Raw genomic sequence first — 23489 nt, 5'->3', positions numbered from 1 at the left:
TTCAAGCCTTGGGGATCTTTACCCTCCTGAAAGAACACACCTTCTAACAGAATGTTATTAGGTTTATCTTTTAAGGGGAACCCAAGCTCACGACGTGCCAAAATAGGGTTATAGTTAATCCCACCACATGTACCAAGAAGAGGCACATTGGAGAATTCACCACAAGAATCGATAATTTGCACACCATCATATACACGGTTGTACCAAAAGATATCATCACTAGTGAGAGACATAAGTCTCGTGGACCACTGTAGGCATCCTTTGTCCTCGTTGAAGGCGACCGTCTATGGCAAGTGCGAAATAAACCACTTGTACAACAGAGGCTAACAGCACACAATGGTACCACCATCCTTTGCATTTCTCATATGCAAAGAGAAGTAAGTGTCACCCAACAGAGTCGGAACGGGATTAAGAGTAGAGAAAATCCTAATAGCGTTCACATCCACAAACTTGTCGATGTTGGGGAATAACACTAGCCCAAAGATGAGAAGTACAAATATGGCTTCAAAGGCGTCCTCACTCATGGCCTTCCCATACATAATAGCTTGAGCAATGAGGAACTCAGAAGGGAGACCTTGAATTCCACCTTTGGTAGTCATATGAGCACTAACCAGAGATTCATCTATATGCAACATATCAGCTATCTCTTGAGAAGTAGGAACACTCTCTAAGCCACTGAACGACAAGTGGTCTAGAATAGGTATACCCACAAGGTAGGCATACTCCTTAAGCGTGGGCAAAAGCTGAAAATCCGGAAATGTGAAGCAACGGTAAAAGGGACCATAGAACTGCGCCAATACACTCATCAACCCTTCGTCCACTTGAGTAGTCAGAATAGACAGAAGCCTCCCATAACGAGCCTTGAAACCCAAGGGATCTAATACATAGGATGTCAAATTCCTTAGCTCTTTCAAGTCGGGTTGTCTGAAACTGTACTTCTTCGTATTCCTTCTTTGTCTTTCCATGTCTGAAAATTTGCAAATAGACCTCTTATGTTCCTTTGAACATTTTCTTATTATAGATGGTATAGATGCAAATGGGTGCATGAATGCATGGATGCAACAATCACACTCAAGGATCAAAAAAAGCACACCAAACAAAGGTCATGGGATGGATCATGTCATCCTTAATATCAATGATCCATTTTGGTGGATTATGGTTTACACCTTATCAACACCCAAGTACCATTGATATTAAGGATACAAGAACGGATCAACCATGAATCAAGGGTTTGTTGCAAGTCACGAGCATGGAGTCTCGGTTAAGAACCACCCAAAGGGAGTGTACTAGGGCTTAAACCTACCAAACATGTTCTACAAGAGGTTCCCATAGTCATCATCCCATCTTTCGGATATTATCGGATAAACGACTACTCGTATTCCAAAAATATTCTCAAGAGAGACTCTTATGAGTGTAGTATCGTGTAACAGTCGTATCAAATCTTACACTTGAACGACTTTCGCACTACATCCTAAATATAGGCCAAGATGGGCTTGGTAAACTAAGGTCCTTGGCTTCTAAGGTCTACATTGGAATGTCTAACCACAACTACTTGTGTGACATTATTGATCCCAACATGACCTCCACCAAGTGAATGGGCTTGCAAGGCAACTTGCTAAGGAATAACTCCACACAAGTCAACAAGACTATGCCATTCTCCTATCCTAAGTGCACTCGAGTTCGGGTATAGAAATCATCTCACAAAGATCACCAAGCATACAAGGAAATAATATTCAAGCAATTCAATCATTACATACAATACAGTAATCCCAAATTGCACAAAAATATGTCACAAAATAATATATAATACAATACAACAAAATGTGAAAAGTAGGCAAAACCCACTAGGCAAATGTCCCCAACAGAGTCGCCACTTTTCTGTAGCGGGGTATTCGTTACCATTAGATATATTGACTAAATCCAAGGTAAACCATACAAGTCGAGTCGCCACCGCACTTCTATTTGTCCAAAGGAATGGTTAGAAAGCGAACAAAAACCTAAAAGTTTTATCGAATCAAAAACTAGTAAAAATGTCAGAGATCGGGGTAAGGGGGTTGGTTATGCAATGGGAAGGTGTTAAGCACCCAAAACATCCTAGGTACTCCTAGGGAGCCCTTTTCATACTTGTTGTAAGGTTGGTATTTTGTGAAAATTTATTTATGCAAACATGATTGAAGAGATGAGGGGAGAATATACAAGTTATTTACATTTTTGTGTTTGGATAGATAAACCCATTGCCTACGTACCATCTTAAAAAGATTAGGATCAAAACCTGTAGTTCGGGGTAAAAATCTCAAAATGAGTTGGTGAATTGACTGGTCCAAAAGCCTTAAGTTCTTTTGTTATCCAAGGGAGAAAACTTGACCTAAAAACCACAAATCCACCATGTGAGGATAGCTTCAACATGCAAGTGAGGGGTTAAGACTATAATAAGCATGGAAGACTCATTGTCCATCACTAAAGATATAATATTACATCTACCTCAAGGATAACTCAAACCTAATACCTAAAGGTTATGAAAGTTTTTTAATAAGAAGTGGCCATTGAAAGCATAAAAAGTATTTGAATGGGTTATATTTACCAATGAAAGTATTTACAAAGTATGGTCAAAGTTGACTTAAAGATTCAAATTCAAAATAAGTATTATAAAAAGAAAGTTTGAAAATCAAAAGCATAAGGCTTAGGTTTCTAATGTTTGAAAACAAAGGTTAAATGTTTGCACAAAAGTTTTGGCTTGGGTTAGAGTGGAGGGAAGAAGAAGAATGGCTAATTCCTAAGCATACCAGAGATAAAGGAGAAGAAATAAGACCACAAATGGAGTTCTCTTCTTGAGATCATATTGATGATCCAAGTAGCTCCAATCCTTTGGAATAAGAAATCACATAAAAGCATAAACTCAAGCAATCAATCAATCAACCAAGCTCTTGGAAAGTTCCCTAATGGCTCTTAGATCTCTCTCTTTAGAAGCTCATGGCAATGGTTCCTCACTTAGGCTCAATGTTGGAATCCCTAGCACAAGAGCACATACATTAAAAAGTTCTATCAAACAAACCAAGAATGAACAAGATGGAGTTTAGAAAGTAGTCTCTTCAAAGTTCTCTTCAACATTTTGGGCATTCTAAAGGCCTAATGCCTAGTTGCTCTTTGACTTTTATAGAACTCTAAAGGCTCAATGCCTAGTTGCTCTTTGATTCCAATTTTGCATAGGGAAAGTCCTAAAGTCTAAGTCCATTTGTCCATTTCTTTGCATTTGGTCCACAACAATCAAAACACAACACAAGCACAATGATATATACACAATTATGTGCTCAAGTGAGCAAAAGGCAAATTGCATTATCATAAACATGTGCTCAAGTGAGCAAAGCGCAAAACAAATGAATAATATGTACAAGAATAGTAAGTTGCACAAATGTAAAGAGCAAGAATTAAATGTTAATGGTTAATGGTTAGTGTTAATAGTTAGAGTGCCATAAGGCAATTTAGTGCTATGTTAAGCAATCGTAATTGGACTTATGTAGAAGTCACAACTATCTGAGGCCGGTCAATAATAATGTAGGCAACAACACAAGTTAGAGGTCATGATTAGTGAATCAAACTCCAACAACTTGCCATGCCAAAAAAAGAAGATGAGAAATGATCTTGTATTAATTTAGGTTCCTTGCATGATTTAGGAAGCAATCTATCCTTAATGCAAAGCCATTCACTTGATGCATGATCAAGATGAATTAGATTTGAATCAAGGAAGATTAAACCTCCATGTATCAATGCTAACCACCAATCTTTAACTCATTGATCAAAAAGAAAAAAAGAATAAGAAGAAGATGAAGAATTAAAGTGCATTAATGGAAATGGGATGAGATAATCAACAAGCATTGACCAAAGATAGAGAAGATCAAGGTTAAACAATAGAGAACAGAAGAAAGATGAATGTTAGAAGTCAAGAAACAAATAAAATATTTTTGGCATTTTTTCATATTAAAATACAACTTGAATTAAAATAATAAAGAAAGGTCAAACTTCAAACTCACTTCAAATCAACTTTGAATAGTCCAAGTGAATTATCCAATGTTCAACAAAGTCAAACAAAGTTTGACAAAAAATTTCAGCATTTTTAAAAGTCAGAAACTATTTTAAATCAATTAAAAATGCATAAAAATAACCTAATTGAACTAAAATCTCAAATAAATCTCAAATAAATTAATAAATTGGTGAGAATATTTTTCATAGATTTGTCATTATTCAAAGAGGTTAGAAAAATATTTTCGGATTTTTTGAATATCAACAACTATTTTAAATGAATTAAAAATAACCAGAAAAGAGAAAATTACTAAAAAATAGAAAATGATAAAATAAAAAATATTAAAAATCATTTTTAGAAAGTAGAAATTAAAAAGAGAAGAATGAAATTGGTCCCATAATTTTTGGACCAATAATGAGAGAGATATAAATTAATAAAATGAAATGGAATTAAAATAATAAAATGAAAATAAAATCAGAAAATAGAAATTATGGAAAAACACGGAGTGTTGGATGATCTTTCATTAATTGACGTGGATCATCACGTGACCATGAAGCGCACGCTCACCATACACGCTAGTCAAACGCAACACACCCAACCATTAAATGAGTCATAATATTGGACGCGTGAGATTCAATCTGGAAAAAGCAATGGACGATTCTGATCTGATCTGGAGACCAGGCGGTGGCCAGCGCCACCGACTACTCCGGCCAACCTTCGGCCAAGTCAAAATTTGCAGAAATTAAAATGGTAACCAAATGGTACGATCCAGGCATCAATCGAGAGATGGGGTGATGTACATCATCCTTGTACCACTCAAATCCATTCTAGATCTCTATGTTGGGAGAAATCAGAAGTGGAAGATCTGTGGTGTTCATATGAACTTCATGATTTTCAAAAATTAAAAGCACATCAATGTTGCCTCTATGCAGAGAGGACTTCAGATCACACAACAATAATGAAAATCAAGCACTATACAAGTAGATTCAAAGCAAATAACAGTTGAAGTAAACCTTTGATTTGCAAGGCTTTGAGTCACAATCCTTGGACGCTAATGCTTACTGTTGATACTATAGATCAAGGAGAGAAGGTTTAGGAACTTTGAGATCTGAAAATTGATCAATGAAATCAAAATTCAGATTTGAAAAATTTGAAGAAAAAATGAATTAGTTCCTTTAGTGATGGCTGGGATTTCAGTTGAGCAGCAGTTGGGGCGCCATTAGGTTGAAGAAATGAAGAGCATAAGCATGGTATTTATAGGAGAAAGCATCTGATATGCATGAACAAAATGCTTGCATGAATGGAAAGGGCCTCTATGCATGGGCCTGTACAGGCGCATGGAGGGCCCAATTCCAACTGGAATTAAAAGTTGATGCATGCTAAAGGAAAAATGGACGTGCAGATTGGACTGTATTAGCTCATGCAAGGCAAATTAAATGATCTTCCAAAATTGCACTATAATGTTCAAGTCTTCGAAAATGCTATGCCAAAAATGGAAACACCACCTTATGAGTAATGGTTGGAAAGCTTATTGCATAAGGATTATTTGTTATGTTGATCAAAACTTAATTTGGGCCTTGGAAATTGATGAAAATTGGACATGAAGTGTAGGGTGCAAAACATGCATATGTGTGATTTTCAAAATTGATCAAAGTTGAAGCACTTCTGTCTCAATGATTCAAACTCCAAATGACAAAATCTTCAACATCAAAGTTATAGATATTTTCAAGTAAATTATTTTGGACTTAAATTTTGCATCATTTGGTTTTTTATGAAGGAGTTATGGGCACTTGAAGTTGGACTTTTTCACATTTCAATGCATTTGGTCCAAAGTGACCTATAACGTTTTGCATTATCACATGTATTTCTTTTGAGATTTTGAAATTTTGCTCAACATAAAATTTTAAATAGACATCTTAAGCTTTCCAATGCATTTGATCCCACCTCAAAATCATGGAAAACGAATGAAGTATGTTCTAGGGAAGTTGACCCAAAATTAGGGTTTCAGTCAAAATGACCTGTAGTGTCTTGTAATGGATGATGACCTTCCAAGCTTCAAATAAATTTTTGATGAACATGAAAGTTGTTAATATGGTTCTTAAGAACATTTTTTCTCTTGGTGTCATCTCCATTTGACAAACACATAAAAAGTTAGGTCTCAGTGTATTTCAAAATAGTCAGATGAATTGACTGATCAACTTCTTAAGTCCACAACTCACATCTTGATTAATTGCTGATTGAGGACACTCAATTAAGTTCAAATATGCATGAAATGATGAATTAAAGAACTTCCCTTGATTGTCTTTGACCATGGGTTGAGATTGCTTCATGAGCAAGGCACAGTTGATGAATAAATGAATTAGGGTTTCCTTGGGAAACAAGCCTCAAACCCCTTTGATTTGCTTTGATCAAAATGGTGAATTGAGATGTTTGTGAGACATTTTTGATGGATGAGAGCTTTGAGAACCATTGCCATTCTTGCTTTCATCTTCTTTTGGCCATATCAATGCACATAGGATCTCCTAGAAGCTTTAGACCTTGTGACTACTCAAGCTACAAACAAGAGATGTTAGTGACATATTTTTGTGCTTTTTTTGGTTAGTAAGTAAAATGAGAAAAGAAATAATATACAATTCAAGCATGCTTGGTGATCTCAAACTAACTCTCAGAAGATCCCATCCAAAGGTAAGGAACCAAGATGCTTATGATCCTTGAGGCAATGCTAATGCAATGTTATGATGCTATGAGGGATCTTAGGGTCAAAATTAGGGTCTTACACGTTCATATCCACGAAGTTGTCGATGTTGGGAAATAACACTAGCCCATAGATGAGGAGTACAAATATGGCTTCAAAAGCTTCCTTACTCATGGCCTTCCCAAACAAGGTGGCCTTGGCAATCAGAATTGGTAGTCATACGAGCAACAATGTCAGATACATCCATATGAAGCATGTCAGCAATCTCTTGAGAAGACGGAATCTTCTCTAAGCCACTGAACGACAACTGCTCAAGAATAGGTATACCCACATGATAGGCATACTCCTCAAGTGTAGGCAAGAGCTGGAAATCCGGGAAGGTGAAACACCGATATAGAGGATCGTAGAACTGCACCAACACACTCATCAGACCTTCATCCACCTTAGTAGAAAGAATGGACATGAGCTTCCCATGGCGAGCTTTGAACTCCAAAGGCTCTAATACATAAGATGCCAAACTCCTTAACTCTTTCAAGTTGGGTTGCCTGAAACTGTACTTCTTCGTATTCCTTCTTTGCTTATCCATGTCTGAAATTTGCAAATAGACCTCTTAAGTTCCTTGAAAAGTCTTTATTGTTGATGACATGGATGCGAATGAATGCATGAATGCATGGATGCAACAATCACACTCAAGGATCAAACAAGTCACACCACACAAAGGTCACGGGATCGCTCAAGTCATCGTCAATATCAACCATCCATTTTGGTGGATTATGGCTTACACCTTATCAACACCCAAGTTCCATTGATATTGAGGATATACAAGAATGGATCAACCGCGAATCAAAAGTTTGTTGAGAGTCACGAGCATGGAGTGTCGGTTAAGACCCACCCAATGGGAGTGTACTATGGTTAAACCTGACAATCATGTTCTAAAAAGGTCCCCATAGTCATCATCCCATCTTTTGGATATTATCGGATAAAACGACTACTCGTATTCCAAAAATATTCTCAAGAGGGACTCTTATGAGTATAGTATCGCGTAACAATCGCCTCAAGTCTTACACTTGAATGACCTTCGCACTACGTCCTAAAATAGGCCAAGATGGGCTAGGTATCTAAGGTCCTTGGCTTCTAAGGTTTATATTGGAAAGAGTAATGCCTAACCACGACTACTCGTGTGACATTATTGATCCCAACAAGACCTCCACCAGGTGAATGGACTTGCAAGTCAACTTGTTAAGGAATAACTCCATACAAGTTAACAAGACTATGCCACTCTCCTATCATAAGCGCACTCAAGTTCGGGTATAGAACTCATCTCACAAGAAGCCACCAAGCATACAAGCAATTAATATATCAAGCAATTCATACATCACAAACAATACAGTTATCCCAAATTTGCACAAAAATATGCCACAAATAAACATAAACATACAACACAAACAAGCAAAAAGTAGGCTAAACCCACTAGAGAGACCTCCCCAGCAGAGTCGCCACTTTTCTGTAGCGGGGTTTTCGTTATCTTTAGGTTTATTGACTAAACCAAAAGTAAACATACAATTCGAGTCGCCACCGCACTTTTATTTGTCCAAAGGAAAGGCTAAAAAGCGAACAAAATCCAAGTAAGAAGTTTTTCAAATCAAAAACTAATAAAAATGTCAGAGATCTGGGTAAGGGGGTTGGTTATGAAATGGGAAGGTTTTATGCACCCAAAACATCCTTAGTACTCTAAGGGAACCCTTTTTGCAAATATGTGTTGTAGGTTGGTATTTGTGAAAAGATTTATGCACAAAGATCTGAGGGATGAGAAGAGAATAAATTATATTTACAAATTTTGTTTGAATGGATGAACCCATTGCCTACGTACCATCACAAAGGAGGATCAAAACCTCGTAGTCGGGATAAAAATCTCAAATACTGGTGAATTGATTTGAGTAAAATCCTTAAGGTCTTTTGTTATCAAAGGGAGAAAACTCAACCTAAACCAATAATCCACCATGTGAGGAAGGCTTCAACATACTAGTGAGGGGTTAACCCTATAATAAGTATGGAAGACTTATAATCCAATCACTAAGGATGAGGTAAGATTTATATAAACCACTATGATAACTCAAACCTATGACTAATGTTTTATGAAAAGGTTTTAACAAAGGTGGCCATTGGAACCACAAAAACAATTTGAAGTGAGTTATATTTACAAGTTAATTTATTTACAAAAATGAAGTCAAAGTTGAATTAGGACTTATTCACAATGAGTATTTATGAAAAGAGTTTGAAAAGTCAAAGGCTTAAGGACTAGGTTTCTAATTTGAAACAAAGTCAAAGTTTTGAAAATTATTTTGGCTTGGTTATAGTGAGGAGAAGAAGAGAAGGGCTAGTCCTAAAGCATACAAAGATAAGAGGAAAAAGATAAACCCTTGGAGTTCCTTTTCTTAAAATCATAGAGATGATTCAAGATGGTCCTTTCCTTTGGACTTAGCATACAATCAAGCAATCACACAATTTAGATTCAAGCTCATAGGATCTCCATTTGGCTTGTCACTCTTAACATGGCTACTCATGACAATGGTCCTTCTTTCACAATCTCAAGATGGAATCCCTATCAAACAAGAGCAAACATCAAAAATTTCACGAAACAATAAGGGGAATGGACAAAGAATAGGTTTATATGATAAGTCCTTTATGATCAACTTTGAAATTTAGCATTCTAAAGGCATGAGGCCTAGTTGCTCTTCCACAAATTTAGCATTCTAAAGGCATGAGGCCTAGTTGCTCTTGAACTTCTTTAAGCATAGGTAAGTCCTAATTCTAAGTCCTTTCTCCTTTTGCATTTGGTTCACACAAAACAAAGACAAAGCAAACACAAGATAGCAATATATTTATATATAATAATGGGCTCAAATGAGCAAAAGAAAAATGACATAATCATAAAATATGGGCTCAAGTGAGCAAAATAAAAAGCAATATGAATAAATGAGCAAGAAATAAATGACATTAAAAGTAAAAGGAAAGAAATTGAATGCTCAAATTAAAGTTAGTAATTAGTGGAGGTTATGTTAGCTTGTCATAAGAAAATGTAGCGCTATGTTAAGCAATCGTAAGTGGACTAATGTAGTAGTCACACCTATCTGAGGCTGGTCAATAAAAATATAGGCAAATAACACAAGTTAGAGATCATGACTATTAAGCCAAGCTCCATAAACTTGCTTGACCAAGAAGCAACCTATCTTGGACACAAAACAACTCACTTGATCATGGATCAAGTTGAGTTTGGTTTGGATCAAAGAAGATTAAACCTCTCATTTGTCAAGACCAACCATAAGACATTAACTCATTGGTCAAATGATGAAAAGAATGGGATGAAGATGAAAGGGAGGGAAAGATAATACAAGCATCAAATCCAATTGATCAAATGTGAACCAAGTCAACATCAATCAATACCAAATAGAAAAGAAATGAAGATTACAAGTCAACGAGTCAACCATAATTTTTTTGTATTTTTTTGAATTAAAATAAAATAAAAATAAAGATAATCAAATAAGGTCAAACCTCAAATTCAATTCAAATCAACTTCAACAAGTCCAATTAAATTCTCATAGGTCTAACATGATCAAATAAACTTTGACTAATTTTCTCAACAATTTTGGAAATAAGAAAGTATTTAAAAACACTTAAAAACACTAAAAAATAACACAATATGCACAAAAATCTCAAATAAATCTCAAATCAAATAATAAATTGATGAGACAATTTTTCATTGACTTATCATGATCCATAGGTGTTAAGTAAATATTTTTGGATTTTTCAAATATGAGAAAGTAATTTAAAATGAATTAAAACTATTAAAAACCAAATAATTCACAAAAAATATTAAATGAAGTCACAAAAATATTTAAAAATCAAAATATGAAACTAGATTTTTCAAAAAAAATTTTGGAATTGGTCTCATATTTTTGTGACTTCAAATAAGTTTTTTATGAATTTTTGAAAATAAAAGGAATTGACTGAAATTAAAATGAAAATAGAAATAAAGGAAAAATCCAGCGCCACATGATCAACTTCATTAAATGACGTGGCATGGATGGATGGATCAGATGCAAGGGCGCGTGGTGCACTTGAGTCAAACGTGTGGCATGTTGAATTAAAACAAGTAAACATAAGGAATGGTCAGGATTAGAACGTGGGAGCACAATCCAAGGGTCATGAATGCATACACGTGGTGATGGTGGTGGAAACCACCATCTTCTCCGGTGAGCTACCACATTCCAGCCACCATTTGCAGAGAATTTTTTTTAACAAAAATGAAAAACAAGGACATCAAATTGAAGCTCAGGTGATGTACATCACCACTGTATCCATGGATCTTCCCCACTCTTCCTATTTTGAGAGAAATGTGAAGTGGAAGATCATGGTGTTCAAACTGAAAGTGCACGAAATGGAAAATTGGAACCACCATTGACCTGCCTCAAGTGTGAGGACTTCAGAAAACCACATAAACAAGAGGAAACTACATTGAATTGCAAGATCTAGATATAAAAAGTTTGAAGTTCTACCTCTGAATTGGAGCTCTTAGGCCACGAATTCTTCAAGATCTTGATTCCTTTTTGCTCTAGAGATGTAATAGAGATGAGAGGCTAAGGAATTGAGCTTTGATATTCAACTAATGATGTTGAACTTCAAGCTTGAAAATGAGAGAAAAATCTGGAAAATTCCTTTGGTAATGGTTGGGATTTCAGTGCTGCAGCATTTCAGGTCTCCAAAGGGTTGTTAAATGAATGAGAATAAAGCCTTATTTATAGTTGAAATGTGGTTGAATTCATGATTCCCTCGTGTGCATGGCAATTTGAAATTTGGTGCATGGGCCTGTACAGGCGCATGTGAGGCCCAATGGTGGGTGCAAAACCAAGTTGAACTTATTTGAAATTGAATTGGACGTGTACATTGAAGGAGAAGGGCGATCCAAAATGTAGCGGAAATTAAAAATTTCTCCTTTAGTGATCCTTACGAATGAGCATGATCAGTGATAGAATCGTTACCCCTTGTGACGATTGAAACCTTTGATGCATATCTATAAAGCGATCACAAACGTTGAACGATGACAACGCCTCTACTCAGTGCACACGAACGGATTCCTTCAATCTCAGTGCTAGCTGTTACGAATGAAGGCTTTGAGTGAGAGAGAGAGAGAGAGAGAGATAGATAGAGAGAGAGAGAGAATACAAAATTGTGAACACGCTGAATGCTTCTGCACAAGGGTTCTATTCATAGAACCACTTGTGTGGGCTTCAAGCTAAAAAGCCCACTTAAGTGCAAGTGGCCCATATATTATAATATGCCAAAATCACTTAAGCGCGTGGTACCTTACCATATTTCGTATTCTACTTAAGTACACTGTACCTTACGATGTTCTACAATTCACTTAAGTGCACCGTACCTTACGGTGTTCCTTAGTTACTTTATATCTCATCAATCCGTCCTTTTGTGTGTGACCCTCTAGGTTTTCGCGGCATTGGCAATTGTATTAAATCACGTATTTAACATAATAAACAGTGAGCGGTATCTAGCAACACATCACTGCTACCCAAGACACGAAAATGTCATGTGATCTGACAAATCCTTCTGTGATAATATTTATGTGTATAATTACCCTTTTGCCCTTATGTCTATATTGAACACAAGGCATAAACTGTGTCATCCTTGTCTAGTTCAATATTGGGCCCATAGACATTTATCCTGTTACGCAGGATGGGAAAATTCCATCTAGGACACTCATGTCCCTTAGCATGCTTCGTGGAGTACCCATCAACTGTCTTTATGGTCATCCAGTTACGGACAACGTTTGATCAACAATAAAGCACTCGACTCTACATCTAGGGTCCATAGTGGTTTCAGGTCGAAGGGTGGTATACACCATTATCACCATGAGAATAACTTATGACACTTTGCATAACATTCTATATAGTATTCTCATAGCGGGTCAATCCAGTATAAATATTACTCTTAATATTCATACCTATGTTTAAGACTTGATAACTCCTTATCCATGATCCATGAGATGTGATCATCAGTCTATACACATAATAGTCTTAATGCTTTAATGTTATCCCACTTCACAATAAAGCTCGACTATGGATACTTTAAGAATAATGTCCTTATGTTTAATGTGATCTCATGATTAAGTCATACTCGATACATTAAACAAACTAGCTATTCTATGGACTTTATTAAACAAACATAATAAAGAGTCACCACTTATCCATGGATCTTTCTCACTCTTCCTATTTTGAGAGAAATGTGAAGTGGAAGATCATGGTGTTCAAACTGAAAGTGCACGAAATGGAAAATTGGAACCACCATTGGCTTGCCTCAAGTGTGAGGACTTCTGAAAACCACACAAACAAGAGAAAACTACATTGAATTGCAAGATCTAGATCCAAAAAGTTTAAAGTTCTACCTCTGAATAGGAGCTCTTAAGGCCACGAATTCTTCAAGATCTTGATTCCTTTTTGCTCTAGAGATGTAATGGAGATGAAAGGCTAAGGAATTGAGCTTTGAAAATCAACTAATGATTTTGAATTTCAAGCTTGAAAATGAGAGAAAAATCTGGAAATTCCTTTGGTAATGATTGGGATTTCAGTGCTGCAGCATTTCAGGTCTCCAAAGGGTTGTTAAATGAATGAGAATGAAGCCTTATTTATAGTTGAAATGTGGCTGAGTTCATGATTCCCTCGTGTGCATGGCAATTTGAACTTTGGTGCATGGGCCTGTACAAGCGCATGTGAGGCCCAATGGTGGGTGCAAAACCAAGCTGAACTCATTTGAAATGGAATTGGACGTGTACATATGATGTAATCAGCTTGCACATTGAGTTTCACCATGAAATGTTAAAATGGACATAAAAGTAATGTGAGTAGTGGTTGGAAAGCCCTTGAAATAAGGAGCAAAAGTCATGTTGGACAAAAATTCATTTGGCATTTGGGAAATTAATGAAAACTGGTTGTGAAAGTTTAGGTACAAAACATGCTTAAGTCACCTTTGAAAATTTTCACTAAAAGCAAGCGTATTCAAGCCCCTCTGTTTCCACGATGAAAGCTTTAAATGGAAAAACCTCCAACATCAAAGTCGTAAATATTCTCAATATGATCAATTTAGAATCAAATTTTGCATCATTTGGATTTTCTATGACAAAGTTATGGGCATTTGAAGTTGGGTATTTTTTCAAATTCAATGAATTAGGTCCAAGGTGACCTATAATGTTTTGTATCATCACATGTATTTATTTTAGGATTATGAAATTTTATACAACATAACATTTGAATTATAAATCTTAATATTTCCAATGCATTTGGTCTCACATCAAAATCATAAAAATTAACGAAGTTATGTCCTTGGGAAGTTGACCCAAAATTAGGGTTTCAGTCAAAATGACCTATAAAGTTTTGAGATGAATGATGACCTTCCAAGTTTAAAATGTATTTTTTATGAACATGAAAGTTGTTCATATTGTTCTTAAGAACATTATTTCTCTTAGGGTCATATTCATTTTACAAACATATCACAAGGTATATCTCAGTGGACCTCAGTTTAGTCAGATGACTTGACTGGTCAACTTTTCAAGGCCAAACTTCCAATCTTGATGAATAAATGATTGAGGATCCTCAAATATGCTCATATATGCATAAAGTAATGAATGAAAGAACTTACCTTGATTAAATTTGATCATATATTGAGGTTTCTTCATGAGCAAGGCACAATCAAGGCATAGTTGAATTAGGGTTTCCTTGGGAAACAATCCTCAAGCCCTTTTGGTTATCTTGATCAAATTGGAAAATTTAGATACTTTGGAGACATATATGATGATTAAGATCTTTGTGGACCATTGTCATGCTTTTTCTCATCTTCATTTAGCCATTGCATTGAGCTTAGGAGCCTCCTAGGAGCATTGGAGCACATGATCACTTGAGCTTCAAAACAAAAAGAGTTAGTGACATATTTTTGTGCTTTTGGTTAGTAAACAAAAATAAGAAATGAAATAATATAAAATACAAGCATGCTTGGTGGTCTCAAACCACTCACACAAGTCCCAATCCTAGGGTTAAGGAGCCAAACATGCTATGATCCTTGAGGCAATGCACTGAGCAATGATATGATGCCATGAGGGATCTTAGGGTCAAAATTAGGGTATTACACTAACCGATGATGGGTTTCCTTCTCTTTGCGTTCTTCTACCCAGTAACTGGTAGTTGTAAATCCTGCTTTTGCTCCCCTTGCAGAGTTTATCCTTGATATGTTCACTTTAACCGGTGACAAATATTCTCTTTGCGGTTTTCTATCCAGTAACTGATAGATATAATACCTAGTCTTCCCCTTAGAGTCTATCCTTGATATATTCATCCTAACCGGTGACGGATATTCTCTTTGATGGTATTCTATCCAACATTCGATGGATGTAATTCCTACTTTTTTTATTCAGGCGATTTATCCTTGATATGTTCATCCTAATTGATGACGGATATCCTCCTTAAACATCCCCAGGCAAGTTTATCCTTGATATGTTCATGTTAGCCGATGACGGATTTTCTTTCTGTTGAGTCTATCCTTGATATGTTCACTTTAAACAATGACACATATTCTCTCCTTTTTGGTCTTCTACCCAGTAATCGGTAGTTGCAAATCCTATTTTCAGCTTTTCCCCGGGAAGTCTATTCTTACCCAGTAGCCGGTAATGAATACACTCTTGGCGGCCCCCAGGCAAGTCTATCCTTGATATCTTTACCCTAACCGGTAACAGATGTTCCCCCTGTCAGATCTTATTATCTTTGTACCCAGTAACTGGTAGTGGATAATATATTTCTGCTCCTCCTGTGTTGAAGACTGTTTCTTCCCCAGTTGAGTTGAGTGCATATTTCCTTAGTGAAATTGTTATTCCTACTTGGTTCGAATGTTTCAGTTTTATTCTGATTTATCCATTTCCCCTGTAGATGTTCCTTTTCTCCCTGGCTGAGTCTTTCCATTTTCATGGAATTCCTCGTATCCCCCAACAGTTTTTAAGTCATAGCCTGGCCTACGCACGACCCTTTATCCCCTAGAGTCTCTGTCTCCCCAATGAGTTTTCCTTACGGAATACACTACACTCCTGTGGATATTCGGTATCTCTGAATTCTTTTCCCTTTGTGGAAATATTTTCCCACAGAGAGTTTATTTTTAGCATTCGTATCATATGCATCATGAGGTCTCTTAAGGACCAAAATTTATTTCTATATGTTGTTATTTAATCCCATTCTACTGAGTCGATACGGAGATTTTAACCTTCACCTCCTCAGTAAGAATGTCCTTAAATATGGGCAACTGTAAGACCCCAATTTTGACCCTAAGATCCCTCATGCTATCTCATCACATGCATTAACATTGGGTTCATACCTTGGCATCCTCCTTACCCCTCATCCATTGGGTTTGTTTTGGGAAATATCACCAAGCACTATGTGTTTGTATCATACTTGTTATTTTTATTATCTTTACTAACTAAAATACCAAAAAATATGTCTTTGCGTTTGTCTAACTCTTTTGTAGGTAGGGCACATGATCACCTTTGATTTATCAAGCTCACATCTAAGATTTGAGACCGTAATTGCTAAGATATCAACCAATAAATGATCCACAATGGCTCTAGGAATAATATATGCGTCCTTATGATCTTTACATGGTATTATGATCAAGAATCCTTCAAGAGTTTGGAATTGGTTTGCCTTGGAAACCCTAGTGCATCTGGGTATCTAGTGTTACTTCTTCACCAAACGTCTTCAACAATTGATAAAATATTTCAAGGGGTACTTCAAATATCATCATCTTAAGCATATATGATCTCCCATGAGTCCCAAAAGTCAATATAATTTCAAGTTAGCAAGTTGGTTGATGGTGGTTGACCAAAGGAATTCATCTAATCAAAACTGGGGTCCCCTAGACCCTATCTCCTACAATTTTTATCATATGAAAATGATTCCAAGAGCAAAGTTACTCTAAATGAAATTCCAAACAACTTTAATGTTGAGGTGTATAGCTAGTTTTTCTTGGAAAGTCATTTTATATGGTGAAATATTATAGGTCATTTTGTTTAACCCCTAATTTGGAGGTCAACTTCCCAAAGCCATAACTTGCTCAATTTTTATGCGATGAAAGATTTCCAAGTTGAAAAATCAAATTAAAGGTGTCTAATTCAACTTTTATGTTTGGAGAAAGAGCTAATTCAACTTTTATGAGCGTGTGATGTGAGGATACATTATAGGTCATTTTGGACCAATGCCATTGAACAAGTGATTTTCCTCAACTTCAAAAATGAATAACTCATTCATATCAAATACAAATGAGGTCAAATTGGTAACCATTTTGAATTATTTTGAAAGAGATACAACTTTTATGAAGACACTTTTATCATTTGAAGCTCACATAAAAAGTTAGCCAAGGTGGAATAAGTGAACATATGGCTTGACACTTAGATTTTTTTTGTTATCTTAAATTTTCCAAACTTCCACCTCAAAATTCATCATGATACAAGATTAAAATGGAAAAGTGTTCAACATAAGAGTTGAATCCATTCCCCCTCCCTCTTCATCTCATTCCCCCTTTTTCATTCATTCATGTCATGGACCAATGACATTTCCATATCCTAAGACTAGTTGATTGCAAAATCAAAATTAGTATGAATGAGATTAGGTCCCCCATTTTGCATATTCTTTTTGTGTGTGGTATGTTTCATGAGCATAGTTCGTTATACCATGTCTCTAACATGCATTAACACCAAAATTCTATTGCCCGACCTCAAATAGTTATGACTTCTACATAAGTCCAATTACGATTTCTTAACATAGCGCTAAATTTGTGACACAAAAGGCATATCATTCTAGTTAGTGAGATTGTAAGTCTCCCCTCTTTCATGGTATTGTGTGGAAACTTGGCGTTTTTTCCTTCCTTTGGAAGATCTCTTGGTTCAAGGATCCATGCTTGTGATAAGTGGGTTGAGTGTTCTCCAAAGAATGACTTAAACAAAACAAAGCAAAATCAATACTAACTTCTAATCAACTAACAAATAACATTTAATTTCAAGTCATTTAATTTTATGCACTTTAATTTTTAAGCTTTTATTTCATTTGCCATTATTCATACCATTCAACTTGTTTATTTTAATGCCATTTTTACTTTGCCCACTTGGGCCATATTTTGTGATACATTGTGTTTGTATATACTTGTTTATTTGTTTGGTCTTTTGACCTTAATGTACATAATAAGAACAAAAACCCTAAAAAACATCTTGTGTGGACTGTTGGTTTGATCTGAGACTATTGGACTTAGAATTTAGGCAACATTCCCTATGTCAAGGACTTAGCCAATGCCAACTTTCATGAAACCAAGTTACTTGTGAAGTGAACATTCATCTGATACAATATTGAAGATCCATTTGAGTTCATCTGCAACATGATCATATTGAAGCTGCTATTTTGAACCTGTGTCTAATGTCATCTTTGAAGTCATCTGATACATGGGAAATTTTGAAGAAGATCATGGAGTTGCTAAGCTTGGATGTGGCTATCTTTATTTGATGCCTTGCTCTTCATCTTGCAATTTGTGTATTGATATTGCTTGATTCTAAAGTCCAAAGGAAATTTGGGTTTCTATATGACATTCTTGTCTATTGGATTGCAGCCCATTGGTCAGATCTTTTCAACTCTCAACTTTTAAATTTTTGCTTAGGATTAGTCTCTTCATCTCCTCCCCGTTTCTTTAATTTCAAATATCTCCCTCCTTTTAAAATCTTCTTTGCTTGTGTTTGTTTTCTAAACTTAGACCCTATTGCAAATTAGAAACGTTGGCCTTATGCCATTGAATTTTTAAACTCTTTTCTTAATCAACTTGTAAATAAACTTAATTATACTTGACTTAAACTTTCAAAAGCCAAAAAGAACTAACACCCATCCAAACTATTTTTAGGCCTTTTGTGCCTCTTTCAAACTTAAATTTTCTTAAAAGCAACTCACTCACTTTGAAATTGATACCACGAACTACGAGGTTTTGATCCCTCATTTTTATGTTGGTACGTAGGCACAAGTCCGAAGGTCTTGTCAAACACAAAAAAATATAATTAATGAATTCTTTTCTCATCCCTCCACTCTATTTATTACAAACATCATTTTGTACAAAAATACATATGCACACCAAAAAAGGCTCCCCAGGAGTACCTAGGACACTTTGGGTGCTAACACCTTCCCTCTGTGTAACCAACCCCCTTACATGTAATCTCTGGCATTTTATTAGTTTTGATTTTAAAACTTCTTACCTTTTGGGTTTTGTTCATACTTTTCCCTTTTCCCTTGGAAACAATAAAAGCACGGTGGCGACTCTGGTTTTATTGACGTCTAGCTTATCCATAGCTTGATGGTCATGAATTTACCGCTACAGTTAGATCAAGAGGAACATCTTTCATGTTGAACACTTTTTTATTTGAAGCTTGGATCATGATGAATTTTGAGGTTGAAGTTTGGAAAATCAAACATATTAAAAAAAATTCTAAGTGTCAAGCCATATGTTCACTTCTTCCACCTTAGCTAACTTTTTATATGAGCTTCAAATGAGAAAAGTTCCTTCATCGATGTTGTATCTCTATCAAAGTCCTTCATAATGGTAAAAAATGTGACCTCATTTGGATTTAGTATGAAGGAGTTATGCATTTTAGAATTTGAGGAAAATCACTTGTTCAATGGCATTGGTCTAAAATGGCCTATAATGTCTCCTTATATCACATGCATTTAAAAGTTGAATTTTCTCTTCCTCCAAACATAAAAGTTGAATTATACATCTTGAATTTGATTGTGAAACTTGAATAGATTTCATCTCATAAAAATTGAGAAAGTTATGGTCTTGGGAAGTTGACCTCCAAATTAGGGTTTAGACAAAATGACCTATTATCGTTTTCCATAAAAAATGACTTTACAAGTAAAAATAGATCTAGAACTCAACTTAAAAGTTGTTAGGAATGTAATTTAGAGTAACTTTTCTCTTAGAATAATTTTCATATGACAAACATTGTAGGAGATAGGGTCTAGAGAACCTTAGTTTTGATCAGTTGAATTCCTCTGGTCAACCACCATGAACCAACTTGCTAGCTTGCTATTTTGTTGACTTTTGGGACTCATGGAGGATCATATATGCATAAGATGATGAAATGTGAAGTATCCCTTGAAATATTTGATCAATTGTTGAAGAAGCTTGTCGAAGAAGTCACATAAGATACCCAGATGAATTAGGGTTTCCAAGGAAAACCAATTCCAAACTCTTGATGATTTCTTGATCAAAATAACATGTGAAGATCACGGGGATCCATATATGATGCCTAAAGGTATAGTAAACCATTTCTTTATTGAGCTCCTTGCATTGAGGGTCTTAAACCCTAGATGTGAGCTTGATAGATCAAAGGTGAGCATGTGCATTACCTACAAAAAGAGTCAAACTATATAATGACATATTTTTGGTATTTTGGTTAGTAAATGATAAAATACAAAGTATGATACAATCAAATGTGCTTGGTAATCTGTTCCAATGTAAACCTAATGAATGAAGGGTGGGGAGGATGCCAAGATGTGATCCCAATGCCAGTGTATATGATGAGATATCATGAGGGATCTTAGGGTCAAATTTGGGGTCTTACACTAGGTTTTGAGATTGCTCGATCCAAAAAATGAATTTCATTTTGTCAACAATAATATAGTCTTGATCTTCTTGAATATGTAGGATTACTCGATGCCAAGCCGACCTCTACCCCCATGGATTCCGGAATCAAGCTTGACAAAGGAAATGATCCCATTTTTCCTTACATAACTCCTTACAGGAAATTAACCGGTAAGGTTTTATATTTAACTCACTCTTGTCCTGACATTAGCTTTGCCATTTGCAGGTTAAGTTAATTCATTTCGAAGCCCACAAACACACATTTGCAGGCTACTCATCGTGTTTTGCGTTACTTCAAAGTTGCACCAGCCCTTAAACTCTATTTCAACAACAATTCCTCTCTTCAACTCACAAGCTTTAATGACTCTGATTGGGGTGCCTATCCATCCACAAGAAGATCCATCACCAGTTTCAACTTCTTCCCTGGCTCGAGTTTGATTAGTTGGAAATGAAAAAATCAACAAGTTGTTTCTAGATCCTCCATGGAAGCTGAATATAGAGCTTTAGCCAACACATCTTGTTAAGCCCGATGGCGTCTCTACCTTCTGCATTTTTCTCAATCACTCACCCTCAGCCAGTTACCATTTTCTGTGATAATTATAGTGTCATACATATTGCTTCTAATCCCGTTTTTCACGAAAGGAAGAAGCATATTGAAATAAACTTCCATCTTGTGCGGGACAAACTTCAGGACAAGATCATTCATCTCATACCCATTGCTTCAATGAACCAAGTAGCTGATAGAAGCCACTGCATCTTGTACCTTTTTCAACATTAGTTTCCAAACTTGGAATGATTGATATCCATTCCAGTTTGCCTGGGGCGGGGGGGGGGGGGGGGGGGTTGGCTGTCAAGGCATGATATCTTTTTCTTCTTCTGTTTTGATATGAAATAGTCTACCTTGATTTTTAGTAACAAACTCTTAATTAGTTTTGGCTATATAATAGTGCCAGACCTATTGTACAAATTAGATTGGAAATAATATAATTTTTCTTTTCTGTTTTTCATTATGGAAAATTATTTCTTCGAATGTGTACATTCAAAATTAATAAATAATTACTCGAATGAACAACTGCACTGATAATATATTCAATAACGGAGTGTAAAGACTGATTATTATATTTCATATTTTAATATCAGAAATTGGTTATTGTTATATATTTTATTGATTAATGAAGTAGTAAACATGGTTAATGAGTTATGTACTTGTCAAAAAGTATAGGGTGTGTGTGTTCCCTCTGCAAGGACAAGGAGACTCAGAGGTCTTAATAGGTATATTATAATTTGGGTAGCGGGAGCTTTATAACGATGGCGAAAAACCATGTGCAATAGTTTTTAAGGTTGTTTAAGGGACCAACTCAAGTAAGGTGAGAGAACTTGTTATTGGCCGGCGTTTCTAGGTTGCAGACAGACGGTTAGGTTGATAGTGTGTTACGGCTACTAGAAGCGTAATGCTAATCGAGTAGTGGAGATTTTGTTTGACTTAGAGTCTACCCATTATCCCATTGAGAGGTAATGTATTTATAGGAGTTTTTATTACTTAGGGTTTCCTCAGAAAAGGCCACCACCCTCCTAGTCAAATGATGGATAGTTGAATCCATATTTCTAAAGGAGACGCGAGTCAGTAACGACTATGGCATTCTGTTTATCCAAGACATGTCTTATCCCATGATTTTTCCTCCATGGACGATTAATACTTAAAGGAAAGGTGATACCTACCTTCATAAGACCTCATGTCGTCGCCTTCTTCTAGGGTGGTCTCAAGGCATCTCCCTAGATAAGACTTTTTGCAAATATAACACTATATAGTCCCTCAGGCATGAGACCAAGTGTTTTTTACTTACGACTAATGGGAGTATCCTGAGAACTTGTGATTCCCCTTGTGATGTTTTAGATTACCTTAGGAGTCGAGGCACTTCTGGATATAATAACGCATAGCTTGGATGATGGAACGCCAAGTCCCTCAAGCGAAACATTCAACCTTTCAAGTGGGACCTCCATGAGGCCCTCTAGCAAGACTGAAATCCAATCTTTGGGGTTTTATATGGGGAACGCCTCTTAGGTGTGATTTATTGGAAATAATCCCACCTGATGAGGCACTAAGTCTCTCGGGCGAGACGTTCAACCTTTCAGGCAGGACCTCCATCAAGCCCTCTAGCAAGACTGAAATCCAGTCTCCAAGGTTTGACATGGGGCTCACCTCTTAGGCGTGATTTATTGGAAATAATCCTGCCCGAGGAGGTACTAAGTCCCTCAGCCGAGGTTTTCAACCTTTCAGGAGGGACCTTCATCAAGCCCTCTAACAAGACCAAAATCCAGTCTTAGGGGATTGACATGGGTCACACCTCTAAGGTGTTATTTATTAGAAATAATCCCGCCCGAGGAGAAACTAAATCACTCAGGCGAAAGTATGATTAGTTTGAGGAATCTAAGTTCCTCGGACGTTGTAATGCATAGCCCAACTAATGAGACATTGAGTCCCTCAGGCGAGGCGTTTAAACTTCCAGATGGGACGTCCATCGAACCCTCTAGCAAGATTGAAATCCAGTCTTCAGGCCTTGACATGGGTTGCGTGTAACACCATGAATTCAAATTAATTTATATAATTTAATTTTCATTGCTTTTATTTAATTATTTGAGTGATTTGATATAATATTAATTTTTTTTTGTGGTAGCATGCGTTATGTGATTTTTGGGGATTTATTATAATTTACTGGAGTTTTATTTGATTAAAATAATAGGATAATAATAAAATATGAGCAGTAATGATATTGGGGTAGAAATTAGAATTATTAGATAAATAATTGAAAGTGGTGAAAGTGCTGAAAGTAGAGATGAGTGGAGAGATAAAAACATGAAAAGAGAGTTAATTATGTTTTAGGTTAAAATAAATAGGATATGTGAGGGGATCCAAAGTTACTAATGCGTAGAAGTTGTGCAAATTGGAAAAGAGGTAAGTGTAAGAAAAGGCGAACAAGGGCTTAAGGGAGAAGAAGAACACCATAATCAAAATTGTTTAGCTACTAGAATTCAGGTCGGGGGACTACTCTAATATAG

This window comes from Lathyrus oleraceus, chromosome 3, assembly GCF_024323335.1.
Source record: "Lathyrus oleraceus cultivar Zhongwan6 chromosome 3, CAAS_Psat_ZW6_1.0, whole genome shotgun sequence".
Classification (NCBI taxonomy): domain Eukaryota; kingdom Viridiplantae; phylum Streptophyta; class Magnoliopsida; order Fabales; family Fabaceae; genus Lathyrus; species Lathyrus oleraceus.
The sequence above is the reverse complement of the archived record's forward strand: the minus strand, read 5'-3'. Positions refer to the sequence as shown.